This window comes from Cornus florida, unplaced genomic scaffold, assembly GCF_030987335.1.
Source record: "Cornus florida cultivar Cherokee Brave unplaced genomic scaffold, ASM3098733v1 CherokeeBrave_3.0.0_Hap2_Chr11, whole genome shotgun sequence".
Lineage (NCBI taxonomy): Eukaryota > Viridiplantae > Streptophyta > Magnoliopsida > Cornales > Cornaceae > Cornus > Cornus florida.
The window spans coordinates 85,976,881-85,993,151 of NW_026775581.1; the positions used below are offsets into that span (position 1 = coordinate 85,976,881).

Below are 16,271 nucleotides of genomic sequence, written 5' to 3' on the forward strand. Positions count from 1 at the left end.
TATAAATGGTTGTGTCCAGTGATGAAATGGTTATGTCCAGTGACGAAGAGATATATATGAATGGTTGTATCCAATGATGAAGAAATACACCCAATCCGAAAAGGCATTTCTATTTCTATAAATACCCCCTTGGGCTGCCATTTGCAAATCGTTCAATTCAATTTTTTCTTTCTCCCTCTCTAGACTTGAACCCAACCCAAGTGGGTTCAAACCAAAGGTTAAATGGTCTGAACCATTTCGACCCTAATCCAATTTCATCGAGCCATATTAAGATTGATCCGAACTATTTGGTTCGGATTGCACCCAATTCAGCATTTATATAGTATAGATGCATTTTTTAGTCAGAGAGAATATTACATGGAGGAGGTTCGTCGTATCCATGAGTTTGTAATGCTGCTACTGGTGGATGTAGACTGTTGTACCCTGAGAGATAGACGCCATTGAGTCCGTTAGCACCATAACGGGGCGAATCTGTCTTAAGGGCGTAGTATCCAATATTAGCCTCGGTCCAGGTTCTTTATTTAGTAATTATTATTTTATTACTTTAATTTGCATTTTAATTAAATATCTAGTTGAATATTTAATTATTTATTTTTTAGTATATTATTAATTACCTCACGACATATTAGTATAAGGCTCGTTATATATTAAATGTCACATGAAACATATATTTACCAACAGTTCCTCCTTACCAGTGAGGAGATAACCCTTATATATATATATATATATATATATATATATATATATATATATATATAATATGACAAGTGATTTAATTAAGAGGAATGCATACGTATTCAATAATGTCTTTCTAGGAGAAATTGACTTCATCATTCAATAACTTTTCCCAAAATTGAAAGGCAGAAGTGGAAGTGGAGGTGGAGGAGTAGGTGGGTGAGTTAGTAGAAAGATGACCTAAGTTCATATTGCTTTTTATTAGGTCATTAAAAGTCTCTAGAGAGTCTGAAACTAATGGAGGGAGTGAATTTTGATCTTTTAGAGTATCATAATATATGTAGTTCAAGCTATTACTATTGAAATTAAGGACATCTGATTGGTTAAAATAAGAACCATCTTCAAAGCATGCCAATGAGTTATGTATTGATGGTAGGGTTGTAATTGGATTCATAAACTCAGAAGAAATTTGGGTATGATTAAGATCATGATCAGATCCAAAAAAACTAAGTCATTGTATAGTACTTGGAAGGGGACTTGTATTTATGAATTCTAATATGTTTTGCAAGAGTTGGAATCTGGCTAGTTGAGTGGCATCTGCCTGTAACCTAAGGGCATTGTCCCAATTAGGGTTCATTGGTGTGGCTGTCGATGTACAACCAAATTTGTGCAAAATAGTATGGCCAAGTTTTAAATTTATAAAAGCCACTACTACCTCTAACTAAAAATATAGCCAGGGTGAGTAAGGATTGTCCCAAGGGATTGTGGGTGCTCTAGCAATGGAAACAATATATAGGTTAGTAGGTCGAGTGATCAAAAGTGGATTGATTGGTTGATTAGACTATAAACTAAACTAAACAAGTTCAATGTAAAATAAACAATTTAAATGAAATTTAGAGAAAACAAGAGAGTAAGGTCTTGGAGTCTAAATGTTACCACTAAACATCACCATTCTAGACATTTAATGTATAATTAACGAGGGGAAACATGTGTTGCAATTTGAGAGCGTGTGATTTATTATTTCAACAAGCATGGATGACCAATTAAGCATATATTGTCTAAGCAACCTAGTAAATAACATAATACATCAAACTAAGCCATTAATCCTTCCTTTAAGCTCACAATCCAAACACATCATATGGTTAGAGAATAATACTACTTGCATTTATAAGCATGGAACATCAAACAACAAGCATGGATTGTGCTCCTATCTAACAACTAAGGTAACTACATTACAACTAAGCTAAGGGCATGAAAATTCAACTAAATAAACTAAGGGAGAGGCACAATCCATCAAGACATGAGTATGAACCATCAAATAAACCACAATAGTATTCTATTAAGCACTATGCCTTGACAATCTCTAGATTCATAGCATCAACACACATAGACATGCATCAATAACACAAAAATTAGAGATAAACACATGAACTTCTATTCTAACATACATAGACATATGGATAGAATGAAATGATCAATTGGAAGTATTAAACCACACAAATCATTGAATAAACAAGATTTATATATAAAATAAGTGTCAAGATAAGATTACAACACAAATCCCCTCAAAATACAAAGCATTAGAGTCTAGAAGGCATGCCTAGGGCTAACGTTAGCCCCAAGAAGATGTTTAGCCACTCATTAAAGTAGCCATCCAACCCTCAAGGGCTATCTCCATGGTAGGAATGACCTCCTTCTTGATGGAAACCCTAGACGAATGGAAGAACTCCCTAAGAATATATCTCTAGCCTCTCCTCCTCTCTTTTCTTCCTCTCTAAGAATGTTTCTAAGTATATGTGTAAAAAGTAGCTCAAATATTTATATAGGTAGCTCAAGTGTCACACCCAATGGTCTGGACTAGTGCACGAGGGCTCCTCCAATGATTGCACCATGAGACAACTTTTAATGAGCTGGAACTTATTTTTTTTTCAGACTTGAAGAGGTTTGATCGATCGAATGTTGCAGAGATCGATCATCCTTGGCGGTGCCTTTTTGAATAAAGACAAATCTCTGAGATATTTTGGCATATTTTGGGAAAGAGACAAAAGTGGTAGGTGGGGTGGTAAATGAGAATTAGATCAAGTAATTTCGATCGATCGAAGGAATATTGGATTAATCGAAGATCATTGAATCTTTTGGATAAGAACAAGGGCTTGGATCTATCTTGAGATGGCTAGATCGATTTTGCTCTGATCGATCGAAGGAATGTTGAGATCGATCGAACTTGCTGTTTTTCCACACTCGGCTTCCACTTTGCTCCTTTCTTCCATCCAGCTTGAATTAGCTTCTTTAATGCTCTTATTTGGCTGAATTAGCTTATTTTTGGGATAAACACCTGAAAATGCAATACCATGAAATTAGTCTAAGACGGAAAAATAAGATAGATAAATGTCCTAGAATATCTAAGCTTAAGGGGTTTAAATGCGCATTTTTTAGTGCTCATCACATCCTCAAACTTAAATATTGCTACTCCCTAGTAATGAACTACAAAGTAAAGGAATGAAATGAACAACTAAACAACTATAAACTAGAAAATAATAAATGGATAACGCCACTTTCGTAGGGAACACGATTGCATTTAGCGCATGCAACAAGCCTTTTGAACCCCTAGGTTACCCCTAGTGGACGAGTGAAGTCTCGTAAGGGTTTCCAGAAATGATACCCACAAACATTAAGCTCATTCTCACAAAAGAGGCACCATTATTGCAAACAAGCATTGGGAGAAAACTATCTCAAGTATGCAATTTTTCAACCATTTCCAAGCAATCTCCCAAAATCTCAACATCAAACAAGCAAGTATGGTCTTCCACATATCAAGAAAATGATTATATAAATCAAAACAACTCTAAAATCCTTTTTGAGTGGACCGGCATCAAGTTTGTTGCTATCTTAGCCAACTAAAGAAATGATCACATCCTTACCTTCAAACTAGCACACAAATCTAGTACCGATCATCAAGACAAAGAGTGGACCTTTTATTAAAGCTTTATTGGTCTAGGTGTGCTTATTCTTTTCACTAGATTTTTTTTTTTTTTTTTTTTTTTTGAATATCCTAGAGGATCAAAGATGGAAGCATAGTGCAATGTGTTGATCTATTAAGCTTTCTAGTGATCCATGAAGTCGAGCGTTAGGTCAATGACTCCCAAACCAGACAGCTTTAGGGCATTAGGCGTTAAAACACCTCTAAGGACTTACAAGCTCAAATCAACTAGGTTACAAATCAAAACAACCTCCATCTAATCATTTCCCACTTCTCATATTTTGGGAGAAGTCCTCACTTATTTATTTATTTATTATTATTATTATTATTTTTAAGTTTAATTATTAACCTAGAGTTTGGGCCTTCCATCTTTCAGCGCGAGAAATTCAATACTTGATGAGGCTAGAATCCCGGCTACTTAATGAAAAGGGTTTGTTATCCACCTTTATCAAGAATGAAAGCTTTCAATGCACTACTAGCCCAATTGGGATATAACCAATTCAATAATCAACAAAGCATGTACCCCACAAATGAATGCTAGTGTGCACCTGCGCTAGTGTAGAATCCTAGAGTGAATCTCAAAACAATCACAAAATCAGGATGATGTGGACCACAAGTTCAAGCTTGATATCAATCTTTCGAAAAATTTACTCCTACATGGCATCCACAAGGCATACAAGGAGTATTGGACTCTTAAGTCAAACTATTTTTAAATTTTAAGCAATATAGTCCTCAAAAGATCAAAATCATAGCTAGTTATGGACCAATCATAGAAAACCCCTAAAATACATAACTCATGTTTTAAATTTTGAATTGAAAGCAAACACTACAATTAACACCATTACCCCCAAACTTAAATGGCATAATGTCCTCAATGTGTAAAGAGAGCAAAGGAAAGAGTATACCAGTGCAACTATGGCAAAGAATGGCCAGGACACAAGTATCCAAAGTGGGTGGTATAACCCCCTAAAACTCGGGACTAACTGTGGTCCTGAAAAAATGGCACTTGGATAAAACTCATCAGATAATAAAAGGGAAACTAATAGTGCACAGTGGACGTGCAAGTGTAAATGGGATAAGAAATGAATTAAGGAGAAAGGAAAAAGGATGGTCCTGAAAATTTTTGGACATCACTCTCTCACTGAAATCACTGGGATGCACCTTTTAAATGGAGTCAATTATAGATAAATGTATCAATATAAAGATATGACATCCAAAAGATAACATGTAGAGAAAGAAAAATAATATACATCACAGTGTCTGGGCCAACAGACTGGCCGCAAAAATATCATAACAGTATAAATAGAACAGTCAAATATCACAGATATATAAAAATAACGAGAGTAAAGAGATAGAAAGATCATGCAGAGGAGGTCGGGCGAGTGGGGCATGATCCCCAGATATCTCTGGATATATCTCGCAGCGCAGCCATAACATTTGAGTTGAGAGATGCTACATTAGTACTGAGGGAGGCCACATCGGAAAGAAGAGAGACAACGGCATCCTTCAAGGTTTGTATACGCTCTCCTAGGCCGGGTGTCGGAACTAGAGCGTCAGGTATGATTGGGTTAGGAGAATGATGGTCATCCTGACAAGGCTCCGAGACATGTAATGGCGATCCTGCCTGAGAGTGATGTGATACCCCCGGATCTCCGGATGCGGGTTGGCCAGGCCCACGCCCGATTTCCCAAGGATATCAAATCAATTAGCAATGATCGAACACAGAATACAATTAAAACAAATGATATAAGTAAAATTTGCTGAAACGAAAACTAAAAATGATAATCCAATCATTGAAACCTCAGAATAAATAATTTCATTGATAAATAAACTATTTTGTTACAACTGATCCTCCACGAATATAAATCGTTCTCCAAATTATACAATTCGGAAATCCATCTAGTGGACCCCTAGAATATCCCACTGAACTCAAATGATTGGAAATAAAACCAAAGCCTAAACCATGAAACAAAGTCCTACAGTATCGGTGGAGTGAACTGACTATATCTGCTCAGCACGATCCAGTTCTAAGACTGGAACCAACGAACACTTGTAAAAATAAGAGTGGGTCAGGCCCAAATTCTTCTCTAACTACAATCCAAATAGTGACCTGATACGCAGATACACCCTAGATATCTCAACAATAGCTATCTAGTCCATATATATATATATATATATATATATATATATATATATCCACCCTAGGGGACATTCACTGGATTACAGTAGGGGTCTCAACCTGAATAGAAGGTAACATGTGAAAACACACTCAAAGGTAGACATGAGTACCTAGACCTAATAGGGTACACCTCAACCTACTATAGCCAACTACGCATCCACTGCATATACGCACCCTAACCAACGAGTTTGAGACTCAAGCTCATCTCGTGGTACCATAAACATATATATAAAGTCCGTCCAAACCAGGGTATGTAATTCAAATATTTATTAAACTGACATACAATAAACCAACTAGTTAGTCACTTAACTTATTCGGTTGATATGACTTAACTACCATCCATTAATCCCGGAAGTCATCCAACTTAGTTGCAGTTGATCTGACTTAGTCACAATTAGGATTCAATATCTTTCAATCCATTCCATTAATCCATTAGGTTAGGTTTATGCTTTTTGAGCTAAACCGTCCCCAGTATGTCACCGTCCCATACCGGTGCATACAATCCTCCATATCCATGTAAATTACAAAACATAAATAATAGGCTAGTAATTTACAGTCTAAAACCAATATCCAAATCATTGCAGAAAAGTGTTTAAAGTTTCAGCAATTTAAATCCAAGAATTAAACCACGTAATTGCTGGAAACGGTTTAATAATTCACAACTAGCATCCAAAGCAGGCATAGATCAAATCTAATATATCAATAACTCTATCATGCATTTAAAATGAATTCTATAATCATATTATAGTCTAATAAATTGCTAAATTAATTTAAGTAACTTAGTTCTTTTTATCGGGTAACAGCGTACTAAGTTGTACACTAGTACCACTAATTTTCTACTGTTTGTACCAAGTGTTTAGAACTGACTTTTAATTATTTTAGAGTCTTAATGATACCCAAAACCACCCTTTTAAACATTCTGTATAGTCCCAAAACAATCAGATACACCCATGCTCCAAACAACAACACACAGTACGTAGAAAAACTGAAAAAAAAAAAACAGAACGTAAATTGAAGAGGGAGCCTGCTCCAAATTTTGGGAGTAGTCTCTTTCAGCCTAGAGCCGACTCTAGGAGTCCTTGGAGCCGGCTCTACTTGTGTGGGAGCCGGCTCCCACATCCATGGAGCCGGCTCTCACCTCCTTTGAGAGTCTTTGTCCCCGTTCTGCTTCGTTTTAGTCCGTCTGTTCCCTCTCTGATCAATTCCTACCACTCTGTTGGGTTCTAAAACTAATCTTAGGAGTCTTAATTGAGTCTAGAAGCATCCCTAAGGTTGTTTACAATAACTGAGACCAATTACAAAGGTTAGATTTAGCCATTAAACTAGCATGTTTATAGTACGAAATTTAAAATAATTGCAACATCCATTTCATTCCAACTCCTCCGTTCCTCTTCACCCCTGAACCTAAAGATCTTATATCATCATAGTAACATCCCCATGATTTATTTACAGAGGTTAAAGGCAATTACAGAGTCTAAAATTAAACAAGCTTGCACGCATTATACCAGAATCAAATTTAACACGTAAAGATCATCAATATATTATATGGTAAGCATGTAAGTTCCGATTTAATAATTAATTAACCCTAGAGATTATCTAGGTGCACAGAACACAAGCCAGAGGGAAGGAGGAAGAGAAGAACTTGCCTGTGATTTCAGTAATGAAATCTCGGTGTCGTCTCTAAGTTTCCGGCAACTGCAAACTTCCTTCAAGCCTCCTATGGGTTTGACTTAATCCACCACAACCCTCTCTTGATCCTCTCTATTCTTCTCCTTGGTAGCTCTTATGATTTCCTCTGTTCTCTCAACTCTCTCTTTGTTATGTTTTATTTCCACTGTGCCGTGAATAAGGTTCTCCTAACCCTCAATAAAAACTCATACACGTATATATATAGGCACTTAGAAAACCCTAATTAAACTAGAGCTAAGACAGAAACCCTAATCAAACTAGAGTCGGCCGATAAAATCCTAATCATATCCATATAACAGATACCTATATGACGTCCCAATAAAACCCTAATCTTAAATAAATAAATGAAAACAAATAATTAAATTAAAATAGTAAATCAAAGAATTAAAACTACATCATTTAAATCAACTTACCAAATAAATCAATTCAATTAAATCAAATAACCAATTAAATTACACAATTAAATCAAATAATGAAAGAAAACAATTAAATACCTAAGCAACGAGTCACATAAAAATGAAATAAAAATAATGGAAATTTCAATTTTATCCTTTTTAAAACTAGGGGTATTACATTCTTCCCCCTTAACAAAAGGAATTCGGTCCTCGGAATTCACGAAACCTTGAATTATTTTAAAATTCATTTCCATTTCGTTGTGGACTCTGCCTCTGTGTATAGGCTCCCCCACATTCTAAATCTTCCAAGAATAATTTATGGGTCCGATATAAAGGAAACATAAAATTATTCAACACTTAAATTGTATGTAGCAACTACGCATTCTAACCCAAATTTTGATATAGGGTAAAGATCCATATTCCTCCAAATTCCATAGCATAGATGTGTAAAACTTTTATGCAGCCCATCCCAATGTTTGAAAACACTAATCGATAAGCTACCGCCTAAATGAAGGAAAACCATCCATGAGAAGTCAATTTAATTAATACATAAGAACTGGCCTTCCTTAATAACGCTCATTGCTTCCGATATGGAAGACATTCCAAATCAACTGTTTCCTGATAGGAAAAACTGTAGTGTACGAGCGGAACAAGTTACCACATCTTACGACCGCCTCCAAACTGCGCGTAATCCAATACAAAGAAGAGTATATCTTGCTAACGTATCTTTAAATGAAGTTAGGGTCCAATTGTATAACCCCCGCTTCCATATCAAACCAACAGGTAAGAGGTCTGCACCATATAAAATACAAAACCTTCTACGTTGTCATACTAACCTCCTTGCGCCAACAATATGAGAAGTGAAATAAGCACGTCCAACTTCCCATAAAAACCTAGGATACCTATCCCAAGTATCACCTCCATGATTGAAAATACATTCCCTATCCAATCCCCCATCGAGAGATATGAAGCACAACTATACCTCCGTTATAAATGCAATGTAGAACTAATGCAAAATACCAAAGTGAACATTACGAGAATTAGGTCTAGCAGCAAACTTGCTCAATCCGCCACTCTTAATCAGTATGGAATTAAAATTCCAATAGATATCGACAAGTTCTACTAACCTTCCACTTCTAATTAGTCCTACTCCCATTTTAATTTAGGCAATGACAAAAATCACCAATGAGATTCGGTTATCCATTCACTAGAACCGACATTTAATGTCTTGATGTTCCTTATAACCGTCCGTGTGCATCGAGAAAATTTCTACGAATTTTACACCTTAGTCACTCTGACAACACTCACCGAATCAACGAATTATCCCCTAGTACCTTAAGCTATTTTCTGAATAAAGTAACACTGCCTCCAGGGTCAGCTCCAATATTGGAGGTTGACCCCCTTAATTTCCTCGATAAAAGCAAGTGTCATTAGTTCACAACTAAGACCCCAACTCCTAATGTAACAACTAACCGAAAACTCCTATCAGTTGTTACAAGCGTCCTCATCCATGTTCCCTTCCACCAGACAGAACGTAACGTAAAGTGCGAATCACCACGTTGATGCATCTAAGTCATCTTGTAATCCCCTCTATTCATATGAACTGATAGTTCACTAGTTCAAAATAAACAAGACCTGAGCTGATTTAATTTATAACTCAACCCTCAACTAAATCTATAATGATGCTCTATCATTTCCACCTCGTATAGAAAATAACTGTAAGGATTTAGTGATCTCTGATGATCCATCTCGACCATCTAATTTTGTTAGACTAGAAGAAAACCACTTTGTCCCTCCTCCTGACCCTCAAAAACTGCTCCAGACCGTGAGTGCATCATATTATCCGCCAGAATGAAGAAAGAACTAAATATTGTGACCCTCAGTCCCAACATCCTCCTCCCAAATCTGTCTACCAAAAGTACCATTAGTCTAGTACCACCAGTTTCCGTCTGCACCCAATACTTAATTTGAAGCATCGTCAAAAGCTAACCATGCAGTATGACTTTTTCACGCACACAGTGTACCGCTCCCTTATGATAGGTGACCGGTCTCACTATCCTATCTTCGATACACCCTACCTTTGTGCAATAAATAGTGTCAATTTGGCTCCTTGTCCCGTTTCTAAAACTTATGAAACTTTTTCCATCCTCCATATAGTCATCGATGTGCTAGCAACAACTAATTGTTGCCAATAATGACCCTAAAAAAATTTCCACATTTTATATAGTGTAAAAAAATTGGTTCTTCCTCCAAGTGCAATACCAACAACTCCTCCAAATAACACCCTCATGAATAGTGTCATAACGATGAATAGACTGAGAAAGATTTAATCAATCCATTATCCTTTCTCGGCGTCATTCTAATAAGTACCTACTAGCACAAAATCCTCCATCCGAATCGTAATGGCATTACAGTGATCTTCACCTACCACATCCTCACGAATTCCCAAAGCATTAACAATCGCCATTATTATAGTGTTGTAAAAACGAATCCCTACCTAGCATAGAGCATATCAAACTAATCATGGTAGATTATTTGACTCGTATTTGTAGTTTAACCATCCTTTCCCAGGTAGCATATCATAATAATGCTTATTCAGGTCCAATAGATGGGCTAGAAGTTTGTATCTCTACCCAATCCTATGACCCTATATCCATCAATCCTAGCGCATATAGCGTTATTACTCCATGTTATTACAATAATAGTTGGCTGACATACTTGTGCCCCAACTAAATCCTATTCCAAATCCTGAACCAATTAACAAAAATGAAACACGTAAGAACAAAATGCAGCATAAAATAACAAAATCAAACACATAGATACACATAATACAACAAAACAACCAAAAATATAATTTCTACTTAAAACATCCTCCATTCCAAAGAAGAAAACCTCCTTTAAAATCAAGTTCCCAAATTATTTCACAAAAGTTCATTTCGTAAGTTCGTTGGTAATCATCCAACCTTGAAACATATCTGTAACCATAGCTTAAAAGCAACATTCTTTTGCCTAAGCAAATACCAAAGGCTTACCCTTTATCCTCTTTATACCCGGAATACCAACCATCTATCGTGGCTTTACAACACAACGTAGAGCGTCACAACCTAATCCCCATTCGCTCCAAAACATGATATAAAATCACATCTTTGTTCTGATAAGAACTCCATCCGATTCCCAAACGCCTAAAGAGTACTTTTCAATTAACTCTCTAAGAGGCAACACGAAAATTCATCCATATGTAGATTGGGTCACACCAACGCTACTAGTATCATTCACTATACTGCTGGTGAATGAGAGCACCCTCGTGCGATCCTTCATCTTCAAGCTTTAATATCCCTTTCCTTGAGGACGCTGATATCTCCCCTCTTAGGATCCTCTTTAGAATCCTACTCTTCACTTGTCTCCTTTTTTAGAACAACTGAAGTTATGTTGGTCCCGATAAGCAGTGACTTAACACCTACACCGTAATTCTTCCATGGCGTATATTTTCTATGTAATACCAACTTCGGAACTAAACCTTCGATCCCAAGTTTTGCTTCTGGCAAAGAACTCGACAACCTACTCCTTTACTCCTTTGGGTCCGTATCGCTTTCGCCTTGAACCCCATCCTCCTCTTAGTGTCAACCATTTATGAAAATTGACATCAACTCCTCCGAACAAACCGTAAAGAAAGTACAATGAATCCTAATCATGGCTCTAAGTTTTAATAGACGCAATACGGAAGTCTTATAACGAAAACACTCCTAAGGACACTAGAACCTAGAGTGCCCTGATACCAACTGTGATACCCCCGGATCTCCGGATGCGGGTTGGCCAGGCCCACGCCCGATTTCCCGAGGATATCAAATCAATTAGCAATAATCGAACACAGAATACAATTAAAACAAATGATATAAATAAAATTTGCTGAAACAAAAACTAAAAATGATAATCCAATCATTGAAACCTCAGAATAAATAATTTCATTGATAAATAAACTATTTTGTTACAACTAATCATCCACGAATATAAATCGTTCTCCAAATTATACAACTCGGGAATCCATCTAGTGGACCCCCTGAATATCCCATTGAATTCAAATGACTGGAAATAAAACCAAAGCCTAAACCATGAAACAAAGTCCTACACCATCGGTGGAGTGAACTGACTGTATCTGCTCAGCACGATCCAGTTCTAAGATTGGAACCAACGAACACTTGTAAAAATAAGAGAGGGTCAGGCCTACATGTAAATTCTTCTCTCACTACAATCCAAACAGTGACCCAATACGCAGATACACCCTAGATATCTTAACAATAGCTATCTAGTCCATACACACACACACACACACACACACACACACATATATATACCCACACTAAGGGACATTCACTAGACTACAGTAGGGGTCTCAACCTGAATAGAAGGTAACATGCAAAAACGCACCTAAAGGTGGGCATGAGTCCTAGACCTAACATGGTATACCTCAACCTACTATAGCCAGCTACGCATCCACTGCATATACGTACCCTAACCAACGAGTTTAAGAGTCAAGTTCATCTCGTGGTACCATAAACATATATATAAAGTCCGTCCAAACCAGGGTATGTAATTCAAATATTTATTAAATTGATATACAATAAACCAACTAGTTAGTCACTCAACTTATTCAGTTGATATGACTTAACTACCATCCATTAATCTCAGAAGTCATCCAACTTAGTTGCAGTTGATCTGACTTAGTCACAATTAGGATTCAATATCTTTCAATCCATTCCATTAATCCATTAGGTTAGGTTTATGCGTTTTGAGCTAAACCGTCCCCAGTATGTCACCGTCCCATACCGGTGCATACAATCCTCCATATGCATGTAAATTACAAAACATAAATAATAGGCTAGTAATTTATAGTCTAAAACCAATATCCAAATCATTACAGAAAAGTGTTTAAAGTTTCAGCAATTTAAATCCAAGAATTAAACCACGTAATTGCTGGAAATGGTTTAATAATTCACAACTAGCATCCAGAGCAGGCATAGATTAAATCTAATATATCAATGACTCTATCATGCATTTAAAATAAATTCTATAATCATATTATAGTCCAATAAATTGCTAAATTAATTTAAGCAACTTAGTTCTTTTTATCAGGTAACAGCGTACTAAGTTGTACACTAGTACCACTAATTTTCTACTGTTTGTACCAAGTGTTTAGAACTGACTTTTAATTATTTTAGAGTCTTAATGATACCCAAAACCACTCTTTTAATCATTCTGTACAGTCCCAAAACAATCAGATACACCCATGCTCCAAACAGTAACACACAGTACGTAGAAAAACTAAAAAAAAAAAAAAAAATAGAACGTAAATTGAAGAGGGAGCCTGCTCCAAATTTTGGGAGCAGGCTCTTTTAGCCTAGAGCCGGCTCTAGGAGTCCTTGGAGCCGGCTCTACTTGTGTGGGAGCCGGCTCCCACATCCATGGAGCCGGCTCTCACCTCCTTTGAGAGCCTTCGTCCCCGTTCTGCTCCGTTTTAATTCGTCTGCTCCCTCTCTGATCAATTCCTACCACTCTTTTGGGTTCTAAAACTAATCTTAGGAGTTTTAATTGAGTCTAGAAACATCCCCAAGGTTGTTTACAATAACTGGGACCAATTACAGAGGTTAGATTTTGCCATTAAACTAGCATGTTTACAGTACGAAATTTAAACTGACTTGCAACATCCATTCCATTCCAACTCCTCTGTTCCTCTTCACCCCTGAACCTAAAGATCTTATATCATCGTTGTAACATCCCCATGATTTATTTACAGAGGTTAAAGGCAATTACAGAGTCTAAAATTAAACAAGCTTGCACGCATTATACCAGAATCAAATTTAACACGTAAAGATCATCAATATATTATATGATAAGCATGTAAGTTCCAATTTAATAATTAATCAAACCCTAGAGATTATCTAGGTGCACAGAACACAAGCCAGAGGGAAGGAGGAAGAGAAGAACTTGTCTGTGATTTCAGTAATGAAATCTCGGCGTCGTCTCTAAGTTTCCGGCAACTGCTAACTTCCTTCAAGCCTCCTATGGGTTTGACTTAATCCACCACAACCCTCCCTTGATCCTCTCTATTCTTCTCCTTGGTAGCTCTTATGATTTCCTCTGTTCTTTCAACTCTCTTTTTGTTATGTTTTATTTCCATTGTGTCGTGCATAAGGTTCTCCCAACCCTCAGTAAAAACTCATACACGTATATATATAGGTACTTAGAAAACCCTAATTAAACTAGAGCTAAGACAGAAACCCTAATCAAACTAGAGTCGACCGATAAAATCCTAATCATATACATATAACAGATACCTATATGACATCCCAATAAAACCCTAATCTTAAATAAATAAATAAAAACAAATAATTAAATCAAAATAGTAAATCAAAGAATTAAAACTACATCATTGAAATCAACTTATCAAATAAACCAATTCAATTAAATCAAATAACCAATTAAATTACACAATTAAATTAAATAATGAAAGAAAATAATTAAACACCCAAGCAACTAGTCACATAAAAATGAAATAAAAATAATGGAAATTTTAATTTTATCCTTTTTAAAACTAGGGGTATTACAAGTGATGTGGTGACTCCTGTGCTGGCTCTCGCTCCAAATCAATATCCATATGCATGTCCGCAGCCGCCGGTGGGCCTACTGGATCATGCTCTACTGGCACTGCTGCTGCCTTTATTTCTGCAAGCTCCGCCTCCTCAGCTGCCAAAACAGCATCCTGCTTTAGGCTCTTGATAAGAGCATTGTAGCTTTTGTTCTAGTCCTTCTTAAGAAAGCTGCAGGCCCCTGTATTAGGACGCTCCTGTGGATGGAAAGGGTAGCGCTGGTCCTGTAGGATTTGAATAATAAGATGAGTGAATGGAAGGTACTTAGCCCATTTAGGCTTCTCCTTGCTGATGTAGTCTGTGTAGAGCTTCATCATGACGCTCTAGCAGAGTGCCGAGATAGATACCCAATGCCCGGTGTAGAAAGCATAGAGGGCAGCTAGAAAATCAGAACGCCTTTGGATCTTATGCCCCGCCATAAACACATTTTGGTACAAGACCGAACCGAAAAACTATAGGTCCTCGGGTAGATAAGTCCGAGTGGCAAATGTCTCGCCAGCTGCATAATGGCCTATCGGTGCAACAGCCATCTCTGCGTCAGAAGGCTCCTGCAAAATAGGATAATGAAGCTCGGGAGGGCAGATATGTGAGCACTGAGAAGATCTGGCTAATGTATCAATTGTAATCCGGATGGGGTAGCCATCGATGGTGGTCTGCAGCTCTAATAGATTACCCGGGGCAGGCCAGAGGTTGGGAAGGAGGGTTGCAGCGGTGGGAGGCGACAAGTGTTGAGATCGATGGCCAAATCGATCAAATGACCTTAGGGTTTCTATTTTTAAAAACGATCTCCACCCTATTCGATCGATCTGGAAAAATCCTCGATCGATCTAACATAGATGGATCTGTAAATGACTCAGATCGATCTAACCTTGTAAAACATATATATATTTTTATTTTTATTTATTATTTTTATTTTTTTGATTTTTGGAAAAATAAAAATAAAATAAAAGTAAAGATTAAAATAAAAATATTTTTGAGGTTTTTTGAAAATAAAATAAAATCAAATCAAAATCAAGATACAGTTAAAGTCAAAGTCAACAAAGGAACACAGATCAATCAATCCAAGATCGATCTGGAAGATGTTTCGATCGATCGAACATGTAAAAACCTGCAGACAAGTTCGAATGATCAAACAGAGAGCTATTTTATGCAGGGTTCAAAAATTTTCTAAGTGTTGGAACTGAAGATCGATCCAAGAAGAATTTGGATCGATCTTGGAATTTTAGATCGATCCTAAAACATTTCGCACGATGGGACAGAGAGGTGAAATATGCAGGTTTGATGCAGCAATGAAGTTCGATCGATCGAACAGGCACAAAATACCTATTTCAGAACTGAAAGTGCTGGTATTTTCAACCAAAATCCCTAACAATGTGTATGAACCCAGAATATATCTAGACGTCGCAAGAAACGAAAGATAAAATAGAAATGAGGAAGGAATAGGGTTGTAAACCCTACGAAGCATTGCTAGTCTTTAACGTCTCTAGCAAGATGTTGGGCTCTTTTAGCCCGGATCAAATATCTTGTTATGCATCCCTCCTTGGCGGGGTGAAAAACACTTTGAACCCAATCCAACAAATGGTTATTTAAGGAACTTGTTGGATTTGGATCAAAAGGAATTGACGGTCTTTCATCAAGGCAATTCTTGGGCTTCTATGCCCTTTCAACATAAGGTTTCGAAACAATTTTCTTTGAATTCAAGTTTGAAG

At 36.9% G+C, this 16,271-nt stretch overlaps 1 pseudogene; it reads right to left on the reverse strand.

The window, feature by feature from the left end:
- Positions 1–1,186: 1,186 nt before the first annotated feature.
- LOC132281470 (transcription factor MYB93-like) overlaps positions 1,187–16,271 on the reverse strand; it is a 70,341-nt pseudogene continuing 55,256 nt past the window's right edge.